The following is a 26,895-nucleotide window of genomic DNA, read 5'->3' on the forward strand; positions in this document are numbered from 1 at the left end:
GTGTGTTTCTCTTTAAAGTCACCTTATTTAAAATATATTGTTGATATATTAACATTGAACTCACACCAACAGCACTGTACCTCATGTCTGAAAGAAGCTTGTCGAACACACATACTTTCTCTGTAAAGGCATGTCACAATCTCTTGCCCTGAGGAACACCAGGCAGCATTGCAGCGCTACACATGGGGGACATATTGAACAGCAAAGTCACCAACACAAGGCACAAAAAGATGAGAAATGAGGCACTAAATAGACTGCAAGAAGGACACTTGTTTACAGCATGGGCTGAAACAAGAGGGCAGAGCGTCACCTTGTTCCCCTCAGCTGGGAACGTGCATGTCGAGTGACTCAAGTTTTTCACCACTTTGTGCATATCTGCAAATGGACATGAAAGCCCTGTGAGTGTTTATTTGGAGGCTGTCAGTACATTTTAGCTAGTGTGCAAGTGTGCAAACACGGAATCCACAAATAATGAGGATCAACTATACTATGAAAGCATCTTTTCAAAACCAGAGTATTGCTTATATATAAGAGCAATAATGATAACATAACAGCTAACATTTTAGTGCCTACTATGCGCCAGGAGCTCTTCTAAGCACTTTACATAAGTTAATGCATTTCAGTCTCACTGAAACCCTATGAGACAGGAGTTCTCAGTAGCCTCATTTTATAGATGAGAAAACTAAATCTCAGAGAGTAAATACTTTGCACAGGTTCCCCAGTTAAAAGTGGAATAACTGGGATTGGTGCCCAGACAAACTGGTCCAAAGCACACAGCCTCAACCACTGTGGTAGGAATGTGAGCGAATTTTCTAGCACGCCCCGAAAAGCCTCTTCTTCTCCAGTCAGTGTGGTCTCTCACATACATATTCAATCATCAAACATTTTCTGAGTGCCCCAAAGGTGTCAGGTACTGTGTTTAGATACTGGAGGGACAAATAGAATGTTGACACAAATAATCCATGACCAATCTATAAATCAAAATTGGGTTGAGTTTATGATGAGCCAACATTTGAGGGCCATATAGCCGGGGAGAGTCCTTTCACTAAGAAATGGAGCACTCCAAAGAAGTGGGGTGTACAGAGTGGTTATATACCATCAAAGAGCATGTTTCACATGTGATTGCAATGTTCCTTTCATAATAGCCGTGACATTGACCTTTCAGCACGTTGATTGATGGACACAGTAGGTATCAGGTCTGCTGTCTCCATGGATGTGGCTGTTGTCTCGAGTTGGGTGGTCACAGGATGAGCACAGCAATCAAATCCTAGCCTAGGGAGAAATGCTTATCCTTAAGGAAATGCCAATGTGGGAGAAGTTGCATTTATCACATCAGCACCTTAGGTCATTGTTTTTGTCTTTGGGACATGTTAATTGCTTAAAGCTGATATACAATGGATGAACAGAGGCTACAGGCCCCTTTTGGGGGGGGGAAAAAAAACAAGGTCAAGCCTAATTAGTTTTACACCAAATGGCTTCCTCATATGCTCCAATATATCCTATTGCTTGCCATTTATTTATGAAGAAGAAGGATAGTCTCAGCTTTAAGGAGCTCACTGTCAATGAGACATGAAAAAAACAACAGTTAAGAAAAAGTAGATAAGTACAAGGTCCCCGAGTGGCGACATCAAAAGGGGTCTCTAAATGGAGACCTCCCAGGAAAAGTGTCCAAGAGGAAGGAACATTTGACATGAGTTTAGATTGAGAAATAGGAATTAAGTTGATCAAAAAAGAGGGTAGGAAGACAGAAGAAACACATATAAAAAGACAGATATAAAGGATGCTAAGGATTTCAGAGTATGGGGGTATTTTTAAGGCTGGAAAAAAGCCAACATGTAGGAAACAGTGGGTGATGAGGCTAAAGATGAGGACAGCAAGAGAAAGCCTGCGTGTCCAGCTCAGGAGTCTGAATGTTCTCTCGGATGCTCTGAGCAGTCATTGTAGCAGTCTAAGCAGATATCAGATTTAAGCAAATTTAGATTCTAGAAGGTAACTCTGGAGGTATTGTGGAGGAAAGATTAGAAGAAATTAAGACTGGAAGTAGAGGGACCTGTTGGGAGACTGGGCAGCGATCCAGATAAATAGGCCTTGGTTCAGGCCGGGGGTCTGCAGGTGGAGGAGGCCAGGAGGTGGGAAGCAGTGCTGGGCTCCTGGAGGAGGAAACTGAGCTGCCTCTCAGTCACAGGAAGACTGTGCCTGTCATGGCCTCCCCACCCCCATGCCCAAACGCCATGTTCCTTTCTACGTCTGTACCTTTCCCCTCTTCTTCCATTTGAAATCCTCATTCTTTCTTCCCTCCACCTGCCCAAAAGTGATCCATTTGAGGACTTGATCTAGTCTACCTCTCCTAAGGAGCTGTCCTTAATTACATTTTCTGAATAACATTCCCAATTTTTTTAGGTTCTGTAATACAACATACACTAAATACCTTGGCAGAACCTAATTACATCTTGCAAACAGTTTCATGTATGTGGAGGAGCTTGGAACCTTATAATTCTTTGTATTTTCTTCAATACCTACCACAAATATCTTGCACATATAGGTCAATGGATGTCCAGTAAAGTTCAATAAAGAAGAAGCACCTTTTATAAGCTAAGAACTTTTATGAGCTCAGTTATTCCTTTAGATCAGCTGCTGGAACCATTTGTCTTTCTCCACAGGTCAACAGTGTTGCCCAGCACAAATGAATTTTACACCTTCTCAAACTCAATAGAGCAAAGATGGAACTTCATTCCCCCTGCAAGCCCTACTGCCCCAGAGAAAAGCAAAAACAACGTGTGACATCTAATTCTTTCTTCACATTCTCATGTCAAATTGCAACTGTTTTCCAGATGCTAACTGGTTTTCATTCTTAAAACTGACAGAAAAGATTCTCATTATTTCTTTCTTTCCTTTTTTTTGGGGGGAGGAAGGTCAGCCTTGAGCTAACTTCTGATGTCAATCCTCCTCTTTTTGCTGAGCAATATTGGCCCTGGGCTAACATCTGTGCCCATCTTCTTCTACTGTATATGGGATTCCGCCACACCATGGCTTGACAAGAGGTGCATTGGTGCGCGCCTGGGATCTGAACCTGTGAACCCGGGGCTACCACAGCAGAGTGTGCGCAATTAACTGCTGTGCCACCGAGCCGACCCCTCTGTTTATTTCTAAAGCTGAAATGTCTAAATCGTTCTCCAGGCTAGTTGGAGTTTCCATAAAATGAAAATGTACATTCCAGAAAAATCCTTAACTTTCCAGAATAATCCTTAATATATTATGGTAAACACCTTGGCAAAATGTCACTGATTTTCAATGTCAGTGCCTCCACAAGGGTATCCTTGCATTGTGGTCCCTCCCAACCACCTCTCACTTTGCCCCTCCCCAGGCTCATGGGCTCAAAGTGTTTACTGAGCACTAAGAATGATCAGAGTCTGAGGGAGACTTCAAGGATTGTCTGTTTTCTGACCCCAACCATCTCTCTCCATCTCTCCTTTAACCTCTATTTTTCTTACTCTGGTTTCTACTTTAGTTCTTTACTTGTCTTGTGAATTTTTGTTTTGTGGCTTATAATTACCATGTAAATTCATATTACTTTTTGCCTTAGAGTTTAGAAAGAACTTACATTAAACAAGGTTTTTTCCCAGCTCTTTGATGTGTCTAATACCTTCCAACGCAATTCAAGTGGCTTCTTGTTCTTATATCTCCATCATTATTCCTTCAGAATTATGTTCACCCCACACTTTTGATCTGACCAATGATGCTTTACTCTTTAAACTTTTCTATGCCAAGACTCCCATGAGGAATCCCTCAAGCACCATCAGCTAGGCAACCCCACATTCCTCACATCTGTTTCTGATACCAGCCCTGATATCTGTTCCCCAGCATTGAACCCACCATATATGGGGTTAAATCAAAAAGCACTCATTCCCCCTTCTCTGCTTCTCTAAGTTATATTCACATGTAGATATGGGTTGTTTTACCCTTTGTGTTCCTGAATTCCACAAGACAAATGGAGGTAATAAATTGTTGAAAGCCCAGGTGTCTACAAACTGAAACTCTGACTAATTACCAGTTCTTGTGGTTTGTTACAGGGAGACTGAGATCTCAAAATTATCAAGAAGCTGAAGCTCCCCAACTCCCGCTTCCTGGCGCCGAATCCACCATTCATCACAGGGACAGACAAACAGAGGACACCTGCAGCTCCCCTAACTCAGCTAAACGCAGGCTGATGGGAGGACGCCGAACTGCAAAGCCGCAGCTCCCCTCCCCCACCTAAAACCTTGTAAACTGTAATCGTTAATTGGCAGCAGTTGCCGTCCACACCCCAAGGCCAAATTTCTGGTGATGAGAGAAGATTGGTTGATGGAGCCCTAGATCTCCCGCTGTAGATAGAGATGACAGCCGGCTTGGCTCCAGAAGACTGGGATCACTCCTCCAACAAATAATCAGTCACCAAGGATATATTATTTCCCACAGACTTTCCTTTAAAAGCCTCAACTCCTAATGCCTCAGGAGGACTGTGGATTTTGGGGCATGTGCCCACTACAGCCTCATTTTGCTGGCAAAATTAAACCACTTTTCTTTTCCTCGGTCCCTGGTCATTGCGTTCATTGATTCGGTTACGGTGACAGGGTCCTGGGTTTTTCTGGCTACATTTCCTTGATTTGTTCCTAAATAAAGATGTTTCTGAAACTAATATAAATTGTACCAACTGGTCATTGTATAAAAATCACTATCACAGATATTTTAAAGAGAACAAATGGAAAAGAATATTAAATTCTTCAGATAACTTTGCAATCAAATGAGGCATTGAGGGGAGCAGGGGGCACTGATTAGACCAGGATCCTAAGAGAAGAATTTTAAGTCAATTTCAAATGAGGTTAAAACTGGAATGAGCAAGTATATTACCAGTTATCTGAAATCATAAGCATTTCTCTGACCTTTGAGAATTTATTTGCATATAAACTGTACCACATGTGGGGTAAGAGTGCTGATATTGTTTAATTTCTTTTTATTATTCAGCACTTGGTAATAGATGTGGCTATTCACAATTAATAAATATAATGTGGAGAGACTCAACTTTCAACTGCCTGATATTATCAATTCTTACATAAAGCTAGAGTTTTAAAGATCAAATTTCATTCTAGTTACCTCTCAACTAGTCCACTTATGTCAGAAAGATGTTGAGTTTTAGGAAAATACTTCAAAACACAAATTTTATATGTAATTTCAAAAGCAAAAAATTAGTTAAAAACTGGGTGGTAACCAGTTTTGCTACCATATATTAATATTTAGCATGGGAGCAAACATTTTTAGAGAATATAATTGATATTTGCCTGTTTGTATATTGTAGAATGTTAAAGGAGTTACAGTTTTAATAGTATTTCAAATACCAGAGAATAAAAAACAGAATTGTGTCAGTTTTATGAAATAGTTTTTTAGACATAGCAGATTTTCAGAGCACATTATTTGAAAATAAAACAATCAGTTAGTGAGGTTTAAGCAATGTGGTTTTATTTTAAACTTGCTCATTCTATAGGAGCATCAATAAAAGCCCTCCAGGAGTAGGTGACCCTCTTTCTTCCTCATGAGCACCAGCTGTATTTTCTTTAAGCATCAAACTCTCCGGCAACACCACAACCCTCAACTCCGTTTAGTTGAGAAAATTCTTTATGAGTCATGTGTTTTTTCTAGGGCTATGGAGCTCCCAGACTTATTAACTACAGAGAGAGTAAGAGTCAGAACACATTCAACAAACTCCATTGTACTCAGGTGAGAGGGCAGGTGACTGAACGCACATCTGAAGAAGAACTTAGAGGATGCTTTCTGACTCTGCTTCGTGCCTCTGACTAAGCTGTCCTAGACATCCCCGTTACGGCCACGGAAAAACACAGGCAGCCTTGATGGACCAGAAATCCTCCTATGGCCATCATTTGTACAGAGTAAACTGGCTTAAGACCTCTCGTTTCCTGCTGCAGTGGTAATTTACAGACATACAGAACTGCCATCTAGTGACTAAGAAGAAAACAGCAAGGTGCTTTACAAGAAAAGTGAAATTGTGAGTTTTTTAAAGAAGAACAGTGAAGCACTAAAGTTGGTAAAGTTGACACAAGGTGGCACACGAAAGTTATAATGAACCTGAAAAATGTGTAGGTGAACTAATCAGTTGCTCTCTCTGCCTCTAAAACATGTCTTGACATCTGACTCATAAATAATATAGTTTAAATATAGTAGAATAACTTTGGAAATAAACTTCTCATCTCATCTCATCCAATGCTGTTGGCAGGACCTGGTATTAAATAGCCAGACGGTGAGTACCCATGTTGAAGTACCATTTTTATCACGGTGGAGAGAATATGAGGCATAAAACCCAACAGACTGATGTTCAGATCTTCCCTCTTATCCTTGATCAATTTTGTAAACATGGTTTTCTTTATCAGTTAAATATGAATTATAATAGTTACTTTAAAAGATTACTGTAAGAATTGCATGAGATAATGCAATAAAGGAACCGGTGCACAGTAGATTGACAGTTAATTCTCCTTCTTTGTCTCTCTTCTATGACACATACACAAATCATCTAAGAAGAGAACCCGCCTATACAATAAACTCATAACAAAGAGTCAATAGCTCCAGAAGTAAGGAACATCATTGTCGAGTGCTTAACCTCAACTGCTTCCAAATACTGTTAACTCTCAATTAGTTTTATGTGTTTTCTGTCTTCCAGACACTTCACTGGCTACAAAGAAAGGAGAAGCTGTGAAATTTAAATTCATCCATTTCACCCTCGAATGGCCAAGCTGTAATATCAGGTGTTTTAAATCACCTAGTTCATCAGGTTTTCTGCTTATTACTGTATATTTTACCACGGTTCATAGCCCGAGAAAAATAGAAAATCATCACAATTTTACACACGTGAATATATATCTTGACTATTACAGCTGGAATCTTAATATATAATAATAAATATAAAATTATATAATTATATATATAAATTATATAAAATATAATAAATAATATAATAATAATAAATTAACATGTTGTACATGTTTTGTCCTTGTTGATAATATAGAATACTTTTGTCCAGATTTTCTTTGGCATTTTCATATATAATGAAGAACTCAGTAATATATGCCCTGGAGATAAGGATTCAGAAAAATCTAACATACTATCCTAGTCATGCCTCAAAAAAAAAAAAAAAAAGCTATAAAAATAATGAGAGGATATTTTGAAGGCACTATTATTCTTATTTCCAGCTTTGTTTCCCTTTACCTCTTTTTAATCTTTCTCCATCTTATTCGCTATTTGCTAATCATCTCACAGTAATTAAGTAACCCTCAGCTGAGTCCACCATGCCTCTTCAAGTGCCCCAGCCTGATGTAGGTCTCAGCTTTGACAAAAAGAAGCTGGGAAAACCTGTTTTGTGGCACTATTCTTAAGAGTATCTTTACTCTTACAATAATAGCTATAGTTTTGAGAGGCACCAATGGATTACAAAATGAAGTACTCGACCAATGTTGTATCCTCATTTTCCCTCCAGGGGAGCACAACTTTCATGTGAAATGCAGGGCTGCTGGTTTATTGTTTTTTCCTTTCAAGATATTTTATTACTTGTAAAACATAATAGGGTTAATAGTGATATGTGAGTAACAATATAAACTTACAAACTGGAAAAACCTGCTATTTTAGTGTCATAATTTTATATACTGTAATAAGCAGTAATACTTTCATAATGTAGTATCTTGATAGATCATAAATTTTTTCCTGGATCATTTTTATGCTAATTCATTTATTAGATTACTAAATTTATACTTTTATGATCTTTATTTTCAATAAATATAATTAAAGGGACATCAGTTGTTCTTGACAAGTGAAAGGTCACAAAACATTTTTGATAATTTTTAAGTTTAAGGAGGATATGTCTGCTTCTTTTTAAAAGAGAAGTCATTTAATATTTGGAAAAGTTTTCAAAAATCATCAAATTCTTTAATTTTACAGAAAGGAATACTACATTCCAGAGAGCCTAAGTACATTTTCACACACTACCCAGAAACAGACCTGGGCCTAGAACTCATGTCTCAGTCGCCTGACTTCTACTGGACCACACTCAAGAGAGCACACCCTCTTCTTACTGGTAATTTCTAATACTAAGTTATTTTCAAAAGCCGAGTTGGGAGAAAGTATAAATAAATTAAACAGATAGTTTTATATAAAAAGTAGCAACTGCTATCCACAATTTCTATCCCATATGAGTGTTTCCTTTCTTGCAGGTTTCCTTTTTTTAATAGTGAGTCCATTTTGGTACAAGAAAAAAAGACATAAAATGTGGCTTCTTTAGTAACAGAAAAAAAAGCTGTGAAAATTAAAAAGACACTAACTAATGTTTCATCTACTAAAGCAACTTAAGAATATTATTTGATTTTAGGAAAGGTCTGAGAGATTTTGTTAAAAATCATATCCTTGTCATTATTAGTCCAACCAAGCACATTTCCACATGACATCTCCTAGAGTGGCCAGTTTTCTGCTGGATCCAGTTGTTGTCAGGTCCAATGTTCTGGCTGGGTAGAGAATGATGCAGCTTCTGAAAAGCATGTGCTCAGTTCCACTTCAAGGTTGATTTCCTCTGCAAAGTCTAAGTGGAAGAAAACATCCCCTTCCACCTGATTGGATTCCCCTGCAGGCTTAGAGAAACAAGGTGGCCTAGCCAGCTGGGCAGACAGGAAGATAAATCAGAGTTTGTCACAATTTTATGACAAATAAGAGAGAAAAGGATTCCACATCCTAACAAGATCTTCTTACTTGTTGAACAACATCTGAACATTTTTTTCGGAGTTTCCAAAATAGCAGATTGAGATTCTATGTTGGAAAGGAAGAAGATAGTCAGTATACTAAAAAATAAATTTTCTCATTTTCTCAATCAGAAAATAGAACTAAATAAAATATATCTTTAGCTATAAGTACCAAAAACATCCAGTTTATCTTCCAGTTATACTTCTGTGTTATGAGAACATGACTGCTTTTCAATATATTTAATATGTACAGTGACTAACACTCATGCCGTTAATTACTTTTGGAATTAGAATAGCCCTATGCCCTTATTGACAGACATCAATCATAATTACTTTTCTCAATTCCTAGTTTCTATTTTGTGCCAGAAAGTACCTGCTGAGACATTCACTTTTTATATTATTCACTTATCGTAAGTCTGTACAATGATAGATGACAACTCAGCCATCTTGAAGGATGGGGTCTCAAATGCCACATCTCACTATTGACAAATCACCTTCTGGTTTGAATGAGAGATGATGAGCACTGTCACCAGAGACATTCGGGAGAAAGGGATTGTGCTCCTTTAGTCTGTCCTTTAGGAGTCTGTGAGACTGCAAATTCTTCATACTGGAAAACCTGAGGGATAACCAAGTCTAGGAATCTTTTTAAAGCTAGGGGACACTTTCTTCTACGTGAAGCTTGCAGCGATGTTTACAAACATAAGAAGAAAAACAAAAAGCCTTCAGGAATCCCCAGTGCTCCATGGATCGGAGTCTGAAAACCACTCGTCTTTTCCATCCTCCACGTTTTACAGATGAGACATAACACAAGCAGTTGGTGGCAACCTGAAGACTAGACTTCATCTCCTGACTGTCACGTCACTCCCACCTCCGACTGCTGTGCAGACCAGACACCTGACAAGATACAGCAGTCACTCCTGGGGATAATTTAGACATTCCCAATTTAGCAACATTTTAGTTGATGTACGTGACAAGGCTATAGAAAAACAAAAGGTATTTACTACCTAAATTGTATAACGTATAGTTAAATGACATTGAAAGTTTTCATTTCACTTACAGCACAATTTTGATGGGCCCAGGGGCCTTCTTTCATCTGCTCACCCTCCCTGACATCTCAAACCTTCTCTGCATTTCTGCTCTTGCTCACTGTGCTCCAGCCACACTGGCTTCTTGCTGCCCACTGACATCCGAGTCACAGTCCCTCCACAGCATCTCTGCAGCCCTGGGACATCTGCATGTCCTCCTGCCCTGTCTCTTCCCTCTGGGCCTTGCTCCAGCCTCCCTGGGCTCTCTAAAGTAGCAACCCACTCATTCCCTAGCTCTCCCCATTGCCTGTCACTTACCTTCTTCATGAAACAGATCATCACATGATAGACTATGTAATTCACTTGTCTGCCTACTTAGCCATTATCTCTCTTACCCAACAAAAACAAACTCTGTGAAGACAGAGATTTTGTAGAAAATTTTTTCCTTAGTGTATCCCAAGCCTGGCATAGAGTAGGTGTTTAAATATTTGTTGAGTAATTGTAGGAGGGAATGAAAGGAGTAATCAGAAGAATGAGCACAGCATGGAAGTAGGTGAAACCATGAAGAGTGGGCATCCTGGGAAGGGAAAGAGGGAGGAAAGATTTTATATCTGGCAACACAGATACCACTGTGCCTTTACTACTTCCTGCATGTCAGCTTGTCGATGTAAATAATCCATAATCAAACTATAAATCAAAATTGGGGTGAGTTTATTATGAGCCAACTTTTGAGGACCGTGGCCCGGGGCCTTCCTTCTCTAAGGAAGGAAGGGCAACAAAGAAGTGGGGTGTACAGAGCAGTTACATACTGTCAAAGAGAAAGTATCACATATGATTGCAATGTCTCTTTTACTATAAGAAGATCCGCCCTGCCAGGTTGCCCTGCCAGAATAGATATAGATGGACACAGCGGGGAGCAGGTCTGCTGTCTCGATGGGCTTGGCTGGTGTCAGGTCTGTTGTCTGGAGCTGGGTGGTCACAGGATGACTGCAGCAATCAAATCCTAGATTAGGGAGAAATGCTTATCCTTAAGGCAATGCCAGTGGCAGGGAAGTTGCATCCTTATCTTAAAGGCATTTACTCTTCTCTTTGGGACATGGCAAAGCAGTTACACAATGCAGGCCACAGGCCTTTTTGGAAAAACAAATTCAGGCCGAATTAGCTTTACCCCAAATGGCTTCCTCATATACTCCAATATATCCTATTGCTTGCCATTTATTTATCAAGCTCAAGGTGTGTCTTTCAAACAGAAATGATTAAGAATAACATGAAGTAGTCACTTACCAACAGATGTCACTGTGGCAACAGAATATTAACAAGTGGCCTTCAAATATAACCATTTTCCCAAATACTATATTTCACTGAGTTAATCAAAAAGGGATTCTTCTCTCTTATACTGACAAATCTCCACTCTGAACTTAGCACTAGAGGTAGTCAATTTTGAATAAAGACCTTTAACATCAAAGCCAGCCAATAGATCCTATTAAAGCAAATCCAAACTCTGGAACACTTGTGTTTTCAGTCACATGCAAATCCTCTCAAACTCAAGATAGGGTCCCGGCTTTGTGCAGATTGAGAAAAGCTTCTCTTCCTCTGTTTCTATTCAGATAGTGCAGGGAAGAGCCCAAAGGGTCTCCTGGTGGAACACGAACAGCTCTTTACATTAGAAATGCAGGCAGTGTTTCCTAGAGTCTTTTCTATAGGCCAAGACATGCTGACTTGCCCAGAGGAGCAAACTTCTGGGCTCCAACAGTAAATAAGACTGTGTGCAGTTTACCACACCAATGAACTACAAAGATGTATCAGGAAATATTTTGAACACCCACACCTAAGCTCTCAGTTTCCCTCTGTCTTATTTCATGACTACCTGAACTGAATTCATTCTCCATCCCCATCCCTTTCGTGATAGTTTTTATTTCCCTGAATCAGCATGTTATAACATCTAAGAGAAATTTATCAAAATACTCTCTTCAAAATAGCTAGCTGAAGTATAGGAGTTGTAGAGGGTCAAGATTTTAAGATGAAAGTGATGTACAGAGTAACTGTACTACAAAATAAAAAGAAAATGAATGAGAACAATGAGAGAAGAAGAAAAAAATGATAAGGAGAAGGAATATAATATAGAGTAAAAGTAAGAAAGAGAGAAAAAAGAAGAAAGAAGGTGTAGGAAAGAGAAAGAGTTAGGGGAAGCATGAGAAATGGCAAAAAGGGGCACGAGCAGAGAGAACACACTGTGGGAAATCAAAATTGACCACCCTGAAATATATCACGTTACTTTGATTATTTTCTCTGGCGGACATTTGACCTTCCCCACTAACTGCCTAAGGGAATTTAACTCTGGGTATGGACAGCCTGGCAGGGTCCTCAATAAGGCCATTCTTTTCAATGTTCTGTTTACCAAATATTTACATTTGTAAAGGTATCTCCCTCCATGTACTGGGAAGGGGGAGTATGGCCTTGTCTCTGGAAACTCTTATCAGTACAGAAGGAGAGGTCTTAAATGTACATACTTTTTTTGTGTGTGTGAGGAAGATCAGCCCTGAGCTAACATCCATGTTAATCCTCCTCTTTTTGCTGAGGAAGACCGGCTCTGAGCTAACATCTATTGTCAATCTTCCTCCTTTTTTTCCCCAAAGCCTCAGTAGATAGTTATATGTCATAGTTGCACATCCTTCTAGTTGCTGTATGTGGGACGCGGCCACAGCATGGCTGGACAAGCGGTGCATCGGTGCGCACCTGGGTTCTGAACCTGGGCCGCCAGTAGCGAAGTGCATGCACTTAACCGCTAAGCCACGGGGCCGGCCTTATATACTCTTGATTACTGTGATTTCTGTCTCTCTAACCACATTCTCTATAGGCAGCCCTGTAAAGAATTTTCTGACAAATATTTACATTGCCCTTTCCTTGTGAATTGCATTCTTCCCCTCTGAAATCCGAAAACACTACCTACACCAACATCCTCCTTTGTCTTTAGCTGAAGATGGTATTTAAGATGAGAATCGCTGCCATTGTGTTGAGAAACTCAGTTTCCCTGGTTTCTCCCATGTATACATGTTATTATACTTGGTATTATTTTCTCCTGCTAACCTGTCTTTTAATTATTTGGCCAGCCAGAAGAACCTTAAGGAAAAGGGAAGAGGGGGCTCCTCCCTCTTCCCCGACAACACCATGCTCAGAGCAAATGACAACTCAACTGGCTTCTGAACAGGGCTCAGGTCTAGAGTCCCTGGGCTGCATTTGAGAACTCCACTCAGTTCCAACATCTTGAGAATGACCACGCTTCATCCAAGCTCTGATGGCACTGCTTATCAGTGCTCTCCTCTCCCAGTACCTGCTGGAGCTTCAGGAACTGCCTCTCTCATCTCTGGGACTGACAGAGTCCCCATTAAATATTCATCAACTGGGATGGTTGCTTTGAAAGAGTAACTCAGAGAGAGCTCTCTCAAGGGTACATTTAAACCTGCCAAATCCTTCACTCACCCTTCTGAAGAATTAAGAAACTAAACAGTTTTTTTTTTTTAATTACTGTGAAGCAAAGTAGGAGAAAACTTTCCTGGCAAAACTTTAAATGTTCCATTTTTTTTGAAGTTACATCACAAAATTCTGAGCATAATCTAAAATTCTGGGCTCCCCACAGTTCCAAATATGTTTCAGAAATGATCTCTGTATCATCACAAAGTAAGCCTATGCCTTAAAAAACAAAATAAACTTGGATGAGTTTTATCTTGTAGAGAGAGGGCAGCAAGAAAAAGACTAGGATGTGCCTCTCTGCTATGAAGGAAAATAAATAAAATCACACCAAAATATACAAAATACACCTCTAAAACTGAATGAAGCTGTCTCTAAAGAGTTTTACATTTTAAGTAAAAATGCACCTATATGAAATTATACATCAGGTTGACTAAAGTCTAGTCAACTTAATAGAAGAAGAATTCATTAAATTTCATTTAAATAACATGATTTATGATTAACTACATAATAAATGGTAGATATTTTAATTCTGGTATACCATGTCCTCCACCAATGAAGGTGGGGTTGAACCTGTAATTTTCCTGAAAGGGCCCAACCGTATGTTCTGCCTATTTGATCATTTAACAGCATGGATCTGCTCCTCATTGCCAACAAAGGATGTCTACACTCAGGCTTTAGCTTGCATATGTAAGGGGAAATGTGGGCTGAGTTTACAAAAAGAAAAATTGAAGATGGAGCATTATCTTTAGGAGACATGGTCATTCTGTTCAAGAACATTTTCTCCCTTCAAGTGAGAAGCTGAGAGAGGGAATGCTGTCAGCCTCTTCCTTGGCCCCTTATAGAATTCTGCATTGCCTCAACCGAACGTGTCCTAAAGTGTTTGAACTAAACTTGAAAATGAGCTGATGACACTGTATTTGCATTACGTCACACAGAATCTCTTTCATTAGGCACCATTCAAAACACTTTTTTGGGACATTAGAGGCCAGAAAAGTTTTGCTTCTCTGAGAGACTGTTGCTTTTAATCTCATGGACATGAGATGATAGAGAATTGTTCCCATTTCCCTTTCTACTTTAAACCTGAGGGATACATTTCCAACTACTTTTAAAAACTGCAGGTCCTCGGGCCAGCCCCATGGCTTAGTGGTTAAGTGCCCAAGCTCTGCTACTGTCAGCCTGGGTTCGGATCCCAGGCACGCACCGACGAACTGCTTCTCTGGCCAAGCTGAGGCTGCATCCCACATAAAGCAACTAGAAAGATGTGCAACTATGACATACAACTATCTGCTGAGGCTTTGGCGGAAAAAAAGGAAGAGGATTGGTGACGGATGTTAGCTCAGGGCCAGTCTTCCTCAGCAAAAAAAGGAGGAGAGGTATGGATTTTAGCTCAGGGTTGATCTTCCTCACACACACACACACAAAAAAAATTAAAACATTAAAAAAAAAAAACTGCAGGTCCTTCTGAAACACATTTCAGTGCACTGGCTTATTTCAGCTTCATTTCATTGTTCCATCCTAAATTCCTTTAGGTTTGATCTATTTTCCATTGTAATCCTTTTGTATACCTAGATATTTAAAAGCTGCTCAAATCTATATTGGAGAAAAGTTGGATTACAATTCTTTCAGCCAGCATGTAAACACAATTTTTAGGGTTTCTACACAAAAAGTTTCTGCCATGTTTCTACCAGCTCTCCTTCCATATATTTTCCTCCAGGATTTCCTGTGACAAAATAGCCTTTCTAAAAGCCAGTCCTCTGTTCACTCTCTTGGCCAGTCACATGTTCATAGAAAGATAAAGCACTGGATTTTTCAAAGATGCAACAAGAATGATCAAGTCCTGAGTCACACCTAGATATCCTGCTCCTGTTCTCCATGAATTTTAAAACTGAAGTTAATTATCTCTTTCATTTTATCTAAATCTATTGAGTAACCTTGGCATTGAGCCCCTAAACTTGTCCACAGCCTGCTTCAGCAGACACAAAACTCTCTCTCAAATGCTTGCATTCGTGTGCTGGGTAGGTATTTTATTTATTTAGATCTTATTCCACAAAAGATCTTCATTGATTCACTCAAATACTTAAGTATATACTATGTGCCCAAAGGTCTTGAAATGTTGGGGGTCTGCAAGGAAGACAGATATGTATAAACAGATAAATTACATTACAGAAATAATTTGAACTAAAGAGATATGTATAAAATGCAAGGGGACTCTAGGAAAAAGAACCACCAGGGGTTGAACCACAACCAAGATATACAGCTAAGTACTGGGGATTTGAGGGAAAAAAAAACCGCCATGGGGGGTGGACAGGGTTTGTACCATATAAGTAAAGGAAAACAAAGAGCGAGAAGATAAAGACAAAAGAAGATAAATGCAAAGGTTTTCTTCTTCTTAATGTTTCTGCCACCAACTTTAGGAACTCACTGCTTGTTGGTGTCCTTTCTAGCCAGTCTCATCCTTCAGCCAGCTCCTATAGACTTCAAAAATTCCATTGTAACAAGCTGGGCTCCTCCATGGAGACAATGCCAACTATGTAGAGAGCCAGGAGGGGAGAAAAAGATTCACAGGAATCTGCAGCCCTTCTGCCGCTCACTGGTGGGGAGGGGCACTGAGGCTTCACTTTGGCCTCTGTCTCCAAGTTCACATAAAGGAGGGTCAGTTCCTTCCTTGATATATGAAGGTGGAGAGAAACCTCTCTCACAGACGGGATTATGAAAAAATTAAAGTGAGAGCCATGAAAAAGGCAGAGGAGGTAGCACCATGAATCTGAAGTAACTGGACATGTGAATTAATAAGCAATATAAAGAGCTGAAGAGAAAAACGAAGGCAAAAAACAAGTTCTCAATTTTCTAAGATGGAAATGCAATTCTTTCTTCTTCAAAAAGAGAAAGATTATTGAACCTTTTCCTTTAAAATAAAATTGAAATGGGCCACATGTTGCAAAGAATGGTTTTAACCATGATGTCACTACACAGTAATGTGTAGCAATCAGTTCTTAAGTGCACTGCAAATAGTTCCTTACTTAACAATTATGTTATCAAAGTTTGCAATTGATATATATATATTTTAGTAAATATTAGACTGTGTGCAAATTTGTCACTATATTATTGACAATGTCACTGTTACAACTGAAAGCCTGACTAAGAGGGAGAAGATAGTGTGATCCCAGATTGCTCGATTCACAGCAAGAAAATTTATGTGCCATCAGGTCATTTGGACAAAAGAATGCTATATGGCTGTTGGGTTTATAACAGATCCATTAGAGAAAAACAAGTCACTACAGTAAATTATTTTCTACTTACTTCCATCACCCTCTCCAGGAACACATATTTTAAAATGAGACTCTTTATTATATTAAAAATGACCAGCTCTGGCACTTTGAAAACTACATCAAATAATGAAGAAAAACTAGGTTACAAACATCCTGGTATTAATTCCAACTACCATCTTTTACCAAACTAAATCTCGAATTATCACTAATTAACTTGCAATCTAGTGCTATTCCAATATACAAAATCAACAACATTAATTTAATACAAATTAAAATGTTTCAGAACTTTTTAAAAATTTCTCTAAAATTTTAGAGGATAATATAAATATATCTCTTGGAAAAGTTGAGAAAGATAGAGACACCAGGAAAGGAAAAGGTGAAAATATTACCCTAATCAAAGATGTAAAACACAAGATATGAACAATTGTTAAATAATTCTCTATGAAATTCTTCAATTCTACTATCTCTACACCTGGCTATTTCCTATCAATAATTTGATACATAAACAAATAGAATAGTGTATTTAATGGGATCAATTCTTTTAGTTGTGTGCTTTTCCTTTTAAAACTACTTATGCTTTTATGTGCTTGTTTTATTTTCAGGTGGTGTCACATTAGAACACACTCATCTCTGAAGATTTTTGCATTAAGGAACACTACTTTGGTCCTTGATCAACTGTAATCTGTGTTATGATAAACTCAGAGTCCTACATGTAACGATTCCTACATCCTATCTTCTGTACGTTGTTCATGTGAGGGAGTATAATCCACCAGGTAAACAGTAATAAGTGTTTCAAAAGCATCGGATATTAAAAGAACATGCAGGGTTGGGTGTGGGCCCCCAATTCAGCACCTTAGTGCAAAGAAGAAAGGAATAAATGTATCCCTACAAGGACTGGGATAAAAACAGGAGATTAAGAGCACGAGGCACCAACTGCAGGCCTTTAAGCAGGGACCAGGAAGAAAACTGTTGACACTGTGGATAATGGTTGGTTTTACAGGCAACTCACGAGGATGATAAGGACGTGAAATAATGATAATTATGATAATAGCATCAAACAGTTCTTCTGAGCCAGGGACTACACTCTGAATGTTAATTCTGCGCTTGAACATACATTAACGCACATAACACTCAAAATATCCAGATGTAGTAGATGTTTTTCTTCTCACAATTTATAAATGAAGAGACTGGGTACACAGGCTAGGAAACTTACCCAGGTTACAAATGGCAGAGCCCAAGCCCAATGTTCTTATGTTAGGCTCTTTTACTACAAGTCCAAGTTAAGTCTCTAATGACTACCTACACTCGCAACTGCCAAGACCGTCGTGCTCCCTCGATGAAGGTAGGCATGGGTGGGGCAGGGACCCAGGTGTGGGAGACTGCCAGATCTCATGTCTGGCACACAGGTTGCCAGACTGCTTCCACCTGTGACGGGGCCCAGCACACGCCCCAGAAAACTTGGCGGCAGGCCCCAGGGCTCTTTGCTCCGGAACTTGTCCCCTTGAAAGGGGCCTGGCAAATGTGGCTGGTTCGGCTGGTCCGGCTGGTTGGCCAGCCTCCTTTGGACAAAGCAGGCGAGCCAAGCCAGCGTTGCAGTCTGCCCTGGGTGTGGCACCTGGGCCCTCAGACACAGGGTCTCACAGGTGCCCTCCATCGTGCATTTCTCCCTGGAGCTGTGGCCTGGGCACTAGGAAGGCCAGGCCTTGCCAACTCAAGAGAAGAGACTAGGACCTGTCGCTGGAAGGGATTCCCCAGCATGGACCTGGCTCCCTAGTCCTGTAGCCTGCTGGGGCCACACTCACTGCTTTGCTGTATGCCTGTCTCAGCCCTTCTGACTCCACAGAGCCTTTCCTCTATCTGGTTGGAGTCAAAAAGTGCGTGCGTGGGGTGAGGCCATGGTTCTGTCTTTCCAGGAAGAAATGAGGCCTGGGTCGAAGCAGCTGGCCAAGGCAGAACCTTGACCTCGCACCCCAGTCCACCTTTGGCCATCAGGGCCAGACCACCGCTTCCAAAGAAGGGAAGCAGCCTGCGAGCTGAGTGGAAGTGGGGGATGGGAGAGAGACAACACCTGAAGCCAAGTCAAGAATGGCTGTGCACCTTCTTCACCTGCACCTGGCAGGCATGAGGGAATGCCCAAGCTGGTCAGAGTCTCGCAGATGGGGGGAGCCTTCACTAAGGACCCCCAAGGCCCACCATAGGCCCCAGTGGCCACGCATGCACCCTTGGCCTGACAGGTTGAACCCAAGCACACAGGGCCCCAGGAGGGGCCAGAGAAAGAAAGGCCCATGGGAGAGGTAGGCAAGGTGCGCAGGGCATGCCCCCCTCCTCTTGTCAGGTCCCTGAGACAGACAGAGAGAGAGAGACACAGAGAGAGAGAAACACAGAGAGAGAGAGATAGAGAGAGAGAAATCCCAGACCATTAGTCTCTGCCGCCACCGCTGGTGACATCTCATATACCATACCACTTCCCCCACCACCCCCACGCCCTCACCCATTCCAACCCCACCACAGAGAGGCCGGTTCCTGATTCTCTCCATTCTGGCCCTTCTGGACCTGACCCCAGTGCTGGGCAAAGGGTTCAGAGAAACATTTACATGTCACTCTCCATGGGAATTGTCTTCTTCCCCTCTCAAATCCCAAAACCTAACCCCCAACATCCTCCTTTGTCTTTAGTGGAAAATAGGATTCAACAGGACAATCTCTGCTACTGTGCTGAGAGATTCAGTTTCCTGGGATTCTCCCATGTACACAAGTTCTTAAGCTTGGTACTATTTTCTCCAGCTAACCTGACTTGTTAATGATTTGGCCAGTCATAAGAACCTTAAGGGAAAGTGCGGAGGGGGATTCTCTCTCTGCTCCCGACAGCCCTGAGCTGGCTTGGTCCCTGAGACCTGGCCAGGGGTAGCCCATCCCCAGGCGCCCTCTCCTGGGGCATCCCAGGAAATGCTCAGCACCAGCCCCACCACATTCGCCACTGCCAAGTCCGTCTTCCTCCCTTGGGAGGCCTGGGCAGGAATGGAACTCGGGTGTGGTAGGGCGCCAGATCTCAGGTCTGGCACACCGGTTGCCAGGCTGCTTCTTCCTCTGACGGGGCCCAGAACAAGCCCCAGAAAACTTGGCGGCAGGCCCCAGGGCTCTTTGCTCCAGAACTTGTCCCCTTGAAAGGGGCCTGGCACACGTGGCTGGTTCAGCTTGTTGGCCAGACTCCTTTGGACAAAGCAGACGAGCCGAGACAGCCTTGCAGTCTGCCCTGGGTATGGCACCTGGGCCCTCAGGCACAGGGATTCATGTGTGCCCTCCATCATGGATTTCTCCCCAGAGCCGTGGCCTGGGCATTAAGAAGGCCAGGCCTTGCTGACTCCAGAGAAGAGGCTGGGACCTGTCATCAGAAGGGCTTGTCTAGTGTGGCCCCGGCTCCCTAGGCCTGTAGCCTGCTGGGGCCACACTCACTGCTTTGTCCTATGCCTGTCTCGGCCTTTCTGACTCCACAGAGCATTTCCTCCACCTGGTTGGAGTTGAAAAGTTCAGGCGTGGGGTGAGGCTGTGGTTCTGTCTTTCCAGGAAGAAATGAGGCCCGGGACGAAGCAGCTGGCTGAGGCAAAACCTTGGCCTGGCACCCCAGTCTGCCTTTGGCCACCAGAGCCAGACCACTGCTTCCAAAGAAGGGAAGCACCCTGCGAGCTGAGTGGAAGCGGAGGATGGGAAGGAGACAACACCTGAAGCCAAGTCAAGAACGTTGGTGCACCTTATTCACCTGTACCTGGTGGGCGCAAGAGAGCACCCCAGTCTGTCAGAGCCTGGAGGGCAGGCGGCGCCTTGACTGAGGACCCCCGATGCCTGCCCTAGGCCCCGGCAGCCATATTTGCGCCCTTGGCCTGACAGTTTGAACCCAAGCCTGCAGGGCTCCCGGAGCAGCCAGAGAAAGAAAGGCTCATGGGAGAGGTAGGCGAGGTGGGCAGGACATGCCAACCTCCTCTCCTTAGGTGCCCGAGAGAGAGACAGAGAGACAGACAGACAGAGAGACAGAGAGATCCCTCATCTCTGAGTCGCTGTCACCATGGCTGGTACCAACTCAGATGCCATCCCACTTCCACCCACCACCACTGCTGTCTTGGGCCAGCCCCACCACAGAGAGGCCAGTTCCTGGTCACCTCCATGCTGTCCCTTCTGGACCTGCACCCAGTGCAGGGGAAATGGTTCAGACAATTGTTTACATGTCCCACTCCATGATAATTATCTTCTGCCTCTCTCTAATCCCAAAACCCCATCCCCAAAATCCTCCTTTGTTTTTGGGTGAAGATAGGATATAAGAGGAGAATCTCTGCCATTGTGTTTAGAGACTCAGTTTCCCTGGTTTCCCCCATGTACACACGTGCTTAAGCTTGGTATTATTTTCTCCAGATAATCTGATTTGTTAAGCATTTGGCCTGCCATAAGAACCTAAAGGGAAGGGGCAGAGGGTGATTCTCTCTCTGCCCCTGACAGCCCTGAGCTGGGTCAGTCCCGCAGTCCTGGCCAGGGGCAGGCCATCCCCTGGCCCCCTCTCCCGGAGCATCCCAGGAAAGTCTTACTGCCAGTCCTACCTCACTCACCACTGCCAAGACCATCGTCCTCCCTCGAGAGGTCTGGGTTGGACAGGGATGCAGGTGTGGGAGACCAGATCTCAGGTCTGGCACACTGGTTGCCAGGCTGCTTCCTGCTCTGATGGGGCCCAGCACACATCCAAGGAATCTTGGTGCCAGGCCCCAGAGCATTTTCCTCCAGAACTTGTCCACTCAAAAGGGGCATGGACCAGGTGGCTGCTTTGGCTGGTTGGCCAGCCTCCTTTGGAGAAAGCAGGCAAGCCGAGCCAGCCTTGCTGTCGCCATGGGCACTGCACCTGCACCCTCAGGCAGAGGACCTTACACATGCCCTCCATCATGGATTTCTCCTCAGAGCCATAACCTGGGCACTAGGAAAGCCAGGCCTTCCCAACTCCAGAGAAGAGGCTGGGACCTGATGCTGGAAGGGTGTGCCCAGTGTGGGCTCGGGTCCCTAGGCCTGAGGCCTGCTTGGGCCACACTCATTACATTGCCATATGCCTGTCTCAGCCCTTCGGACTCCACAGAGCCTTTCCTCCACCTGGTTGGAGTCAAAAAGTGCAGGCCTGGGGTGACGCTATGGTTCTGTCTTTCCAGGATGAAATGAGGCCTGGCACAAAACAGCTGGCTGAAACAGAGCCTTGACCTCCCACCCCAGTCTGCCTTTGGCCACCAGGGGCAGACCACCGCTTCCAAAGAAGGGAAGCAGCCAGCCAGTTGAGTGGAAGTGGGGGAATGGAGGGAGACAACAGCTGAAGCCAAGTAAAGAAGGGCGGCATTCCTTCTTCACCTGAATCTGGCAGGCAAGAAAGAGAGCCCCACCCGGTCAGAGCCTGGCAGTCGGCGGGGCCTCAACTGAGGACTCTTGAGGCCCGCCACAGGTCCCGGTGGCTGCGCATGTACCCTTGGTCTGATGGGTGGAATCCAAGCCCGCAGGGCTCCTGGAGTGGCCTGAGAAAGAAGGGCCCAGGGGAGAGGTAAGTGAGGTGGGCAGGGCATGCCAACCTCCTCTCCTCAGGTCCCTGAGAGAGAAAAAGAGAGAGAGACAGAAAGACAGAGAGAGAGAGAGAGAGAGATCCCTGATCTCTGAGTCTCTGTCGCCACTGCTGGTGCCAACACACACGCCATCCCAATTCCACCCACCACCCTCACGACCGCCTCGGGGTGAGCCTCACCTGGGCACGGCACCTGCACAGCCACTTCTTCCTTCCAATTAGTAAGGATCAAGTAGTAACTGAACAACATTTGGAACGGGTTCCCAGTTAGGGACTTCAGAGGGAATCACACGTTCCTTTGAGAAGGCACATTCTCATTCCAAGTTCCAAGTCGCTGTCTAGCAACAAGTTTGTATAGGATGGGCAATCATACCAGTGGTGATCTAAACTTGGTATGACACCCATTCCTGGAAATAACTTTGTGCCTGATCTCTCCCCGTTACATCTCGTAAGGATCACACAGTGAAACCAGGTTTACAACATGATGCCATATATGGCACATGAGAAGGATTCTCACATGCCTTTCAGAAGGCAGTGTTCTGATCCTGGCTTGTCAGTGCTGATCAGGGAAGAGGTTTGTATAGGACTGGAAATCCAAAGTGGACCTGAGGCAAACCAGGTCTAGCACACAATCCTGGAAATAACTTCATTCCCCATCTACCTTCCTTCCAGCTAGTATCTCATAATACCTAAACAAATTTTGGTACAGATTCACGTTTTGGGCCTTCACAAAGAATCTCACGTTCCTTTGAGAAGGCAGTATCTGATTCCAAGTTCCAAGTCGCTGTCTAGCAACAAGTTTGCATAGGACTGGCAATCATACCTAGAGCTTAGCTAAACTGGGTATGATGCCCACTCCAGAAAATAACTTTGTACCAGATCCCTCTCCCTTCCATCTTGCAAAGATCATACACTGAAACCAGGTTTAGAACATGATGGCATTTACAGCCCTTGAGAAGGATTTTCACATGACTTTCAGAAGGCAGAGTTCTGAATCAGGCTTGTCAGGTCACGTCTGGGAACAGGTTTGTATAGGACGGGAAATCTAGAGTAGACATAAGCCAAAACATGTCTAGCACTCATTTCTGGAAATAACTTGATGCCCCATCTCACTTCCTTCAATCTAGTAAGGATCACATAGTACCTAAACAAGATTTGGCTCAGAATGCTCTTTGGGGCCTTGAGAAGGATTTGCACGTTCCTTTGAGGAGGCACATTCTGATTCCAAGTTGCAAGTCGCTGTCTAGCAACAAGTTTGTATAGGACTGCAAAACATAGCTAGAGCTGAGTTAAACTGGGTATGACACCCTTTCCTGAAAATGATTTTGTGCCTGATCCCTCTCCCTTCCATCTCATAAGGATCACATACCTAAACGATGTTTAGAACATGAAGCCATTTACGGCCCTTGAGAAGGATTCTCACATGTCTTTCAGAAGACAATGTTCTGATACCGGCTTCTCAGGGCAGCTCTGGCAACAGGTTTGTAGAGGACTGACAATCCAGAGTGGAGCTGAGCCAAACCATGTATAGCACCCATTCCTGGAAATAAATTCATGCCGCATCTCCCTTAGTGCAAGTTAATAAGGCTCACATAATACTTAAACAAGTTTGGCACAGACTACCATTTTGGGACTTCAGAAATAATTACACATTTCTTTGAGTTGGCACTTTCTTTCTTCAAGTTCCAAGTCGCTGTCTGGCAAAATGTTTGTATAGGACTGGCAGTAATACCTTGAGCTGAGCGAAACTGGGTGTGACATCCATTCCTAAAAATTGCTTTGTGCCTGAACTCTCTCCCTTCCATCTTGTAATGATCAGACACGTAAACCAGGTTAAGAAAAAGATGCCATTTTTGGTCCTTGAGAAAGAATCTCAAATGCCTTTCAGAAGACAGTGTCTTGATCATGGCTTCTCAGGGCAGGTATGGCAACAGGTTACTATAGGACTGGCAATCCAGAGTTGAGGTAAGCCAAGCCATATATAGCACCCATTCCTGGAAAGAATTTCAAGCCGCATCTCACTTACTTCCACCTAGTAAGGATCACATAATTCCTAAAGAAGATTTGGGACAGATTAAAGTTTGGTACCTTGAGAAGAAATAGCACATTCCTTTGAAGAAGCACTTTCTGATTCCAAGTTGCAAGTTGCTGCCTAGCAACAAGTTTGTATAGGACTTGCAAAGATTCCCAGAGATGAGCATAAGTGGGTATGTCTTCAACTCCTAGAAATAAATTCATGGCCCATCTCCCTTACTTCCATCTAGTAAGGATCACATATTTCCTAAAAAAGATTTGTCACAGATTCCCAAATGGGCATTGAGAAGAAATTGCAAGTTCCTTTGAGCAAGCACTGGGTAAGAATCCAAGTCCGGGAAATAACTTCATGCCCCATGTCTCTTACGTCCATCTCATAAGGATCACATAATTCCTAAAAAAAGTTTGACACAGATTTCCAATTAGGGCATTGAGAAGAAATAGCACATTCCCTTGAGGAAGCACTTTCTCATTCCAAGTTGTAAGATGCTGCGTAGAAATAAGTTTGCATAGGACTTGCCAAGATTTCCAGAACTGAGCTAAAGTGAGTATGTCTCTATCTCCTAGAAATAACTGCATGCCCCATTTCCTTTACTTACAGCTAATAAGGATCACATAATTCCTAAATAAGTTTTGTCTCAGATTCCCTTTTTGGGCATTGAGAAGAAATAGCACGTTCCTTTGAAGAAACACTTTCTGATTCCAAGTTGCAAGTTGCTGTCAAGCAACAAGTTCTATAGGACTTGCAAAGATGCCCACAGCTGAGAAAAACTGGGTATGACTTCAAGTCATGGAAATAAAATCATGGTCCATCTCAAATACTTCCATCGTGTAAGGATCACATAATTCCTAAAGATGTTTTGGGAGAGATTAATACTTGGTGTCTTGAGAAGAAAAAGCACGTTCCAGTGATGAAGCAGTTTCTGATTCCAAGCAGCAAGTTGATCTCTAGCAACAACCTTGTATAGGACTGGCAAAGATTCCCAGAGCTGGACTAACGTGGGTCTGTATCCAACTCCTAGAAATAACTTCATGCCCCATCTCCCTTTCTTCCATCTAGTAAGGTTTATATAATTCTTAATAAAGGTTTGACACAGATTCCCAATTAGGACATTGAGAAGAAATAACACGTTCCCTTGAGAAAGCACTTTCTCATTCGAAGTTGTAAGCTGCTGTGTAGAAGAAAGTTTGTATAGCACTGGCAAAGATTGCCAGAACTTAGCTACAGTGAGTAGGTCTCTATGTCCGGAAATAACTGCATGCCCCATTTCCCTTACGTACAGCTAGTAAGGATGACATAATTCCTAAAGAAGTTTTGCTAGAGATTAACGTTTGGTGCCTTGAGAAGATATAGCATGTTCCTTTGACGAAGCACTTTCGGATTCACAGTTGCAATTGTTGTCTAGCCACAAGTTTGTATAGGACTTGCAAAAATTCCCAGAGATGAGCTAAAGTGGGCATGTTTCAACTCCTAGAAATGTCTTCATGCCCTATCTCCCTTACTTCCATCTAGTAGGGATGACATAATTCCTAAAAAAGTTTGTCAAAGATTCCCTTTTTGGGCATTGAGAAGAAATCGCAAGTTCCTTTGAAGAAACACTTTCAGATTCCAAGTTGCAAGTTGTTGTCTAGTAACAAGTTTGTATAAGACTTGCAAAGAATCCCACAGCTGAGAAAAACTGGGTATGACTGCAAGTCCTGGAAATAACTTCATGCTCCGTCTCCCTTACTTCCATCTCGTAAGGATCACATAATTACTAAAGAAGTTTTGGCACAGATTAATGTTTGGTGCTTTGTGAAGAAATGGCACGTACCTTTGAAGAAGCACTTTCTGATTCCAAGTTTCAAGTTGCTGTCTAGCAACAAGTTTGCATAGGACTTGCAAAGATTCTCAGAACTGAGCTTAAGTGGGTATGTCTCCAACTCCTAGAAATAACTTCATGCCCTATCTCCCTTACTTCCATCTAGAAAGGTTCACATAATTCCTAAAAAAATTCTGACACAGATTCCCAATTCTGGCATTCAGAACACATAGAACGTTGCTTTGAGCAAGCACTTTCTCATTCCAAGTTGCAAGCTGCTGTGTAGAAACAAGTTTATATAGGACTTGCAATGATTGCCAGAACTGAGCGAAAGTGGGTATGTGTCTATCTCCTGGAAATAACTTCATGCCTCATCTCACTTATTTCCATCTGGTAAGGATCACACATTTCCTGACCAGATTGGGCACAGATTCCCTTTTTGGGCATCGAGAAGAAATAGCCAGTTCCTTTGAAGAAACACATTCTGATTCCAAGTTGCAAGTTGCTGTCTAGCAAGTTGTATAGGACATGCAAAGATGCCCACAGCTGAGAAAATCTTGCTATGACTCCAACTCCAGGAAATAACTTCTTGCTCCATCTCCCTTACTTCCAGCTACTAAGGATCACATAAATCCTAAAGAAGATTTGGAAGAGATTCATGTTTGGTGCATTGAGAAGAAATAGCACTTTCCTTTGAAGAAGCACTTTCTGATTCCAAGTTGCAAGTTGCTATCTAACAACAAGTTGGTATAGGCCTTGCAAAGATTCCCAGAAATGAGCTTAAGTAGGTGTGTCTCCAACTCCTAGGAATAACTTCATGGCCCATACCCTTACTTCCATCTACTAAGGATCACATAATTCCTAAAAAAGTTTTGACACAGACTCCCAATTCGGGCATTTAGAACATATGGTATGTTGATTTGAGCAAGCACTTACTCATTCCAAGTTGCA

General features: G+C 42.5%; 1 protein-coding gene across 5 annotated transcripts in view; it reads left to right on the plus strand.

Annotated features, from left to right (window-relative positions):
* The window catches only part of LOC131418749 (ral-GDS-related protein-like), a 393,378-nt gene that overhangs the window by 30,256 nt on the left and 336,227 nt on the right, over positions 1-26,895 (plus strand). For 2 of the 5 annotated variants that reach the window (XR_009222996.1, XM_058563386.1), the window contains one exon: positions 4,071-4,570. The exons of the other annotated variants lie outside the window; for them this stretch is intronic. The gene's annotated coding sequence lies outside the window, so the exon portion shown is untranslated. Of the gene's footprint in view, positions 1-4,070; positions 4,571-26,895 lie in introns of those variants that run through there. 5 annotated transcript variants of the gene reach the window in all.

The sequence above is a fragment of the Diceros bicornis genome, chromosome 19 (assembly GCF_020826845.1).
Source record: "Diceros bicornis minor isolate mBicDic1 chromosome 19, mDicBic1.mat.cur, whole genome shotgun sequence".
Taxonomy (NCBI): domain Eukaryota; kingdom Metazoa; phylum Chordata; class Mammalia; order Perissodactyla; family Rhinocerotidae; genus Diceros; species Diceros bicornis.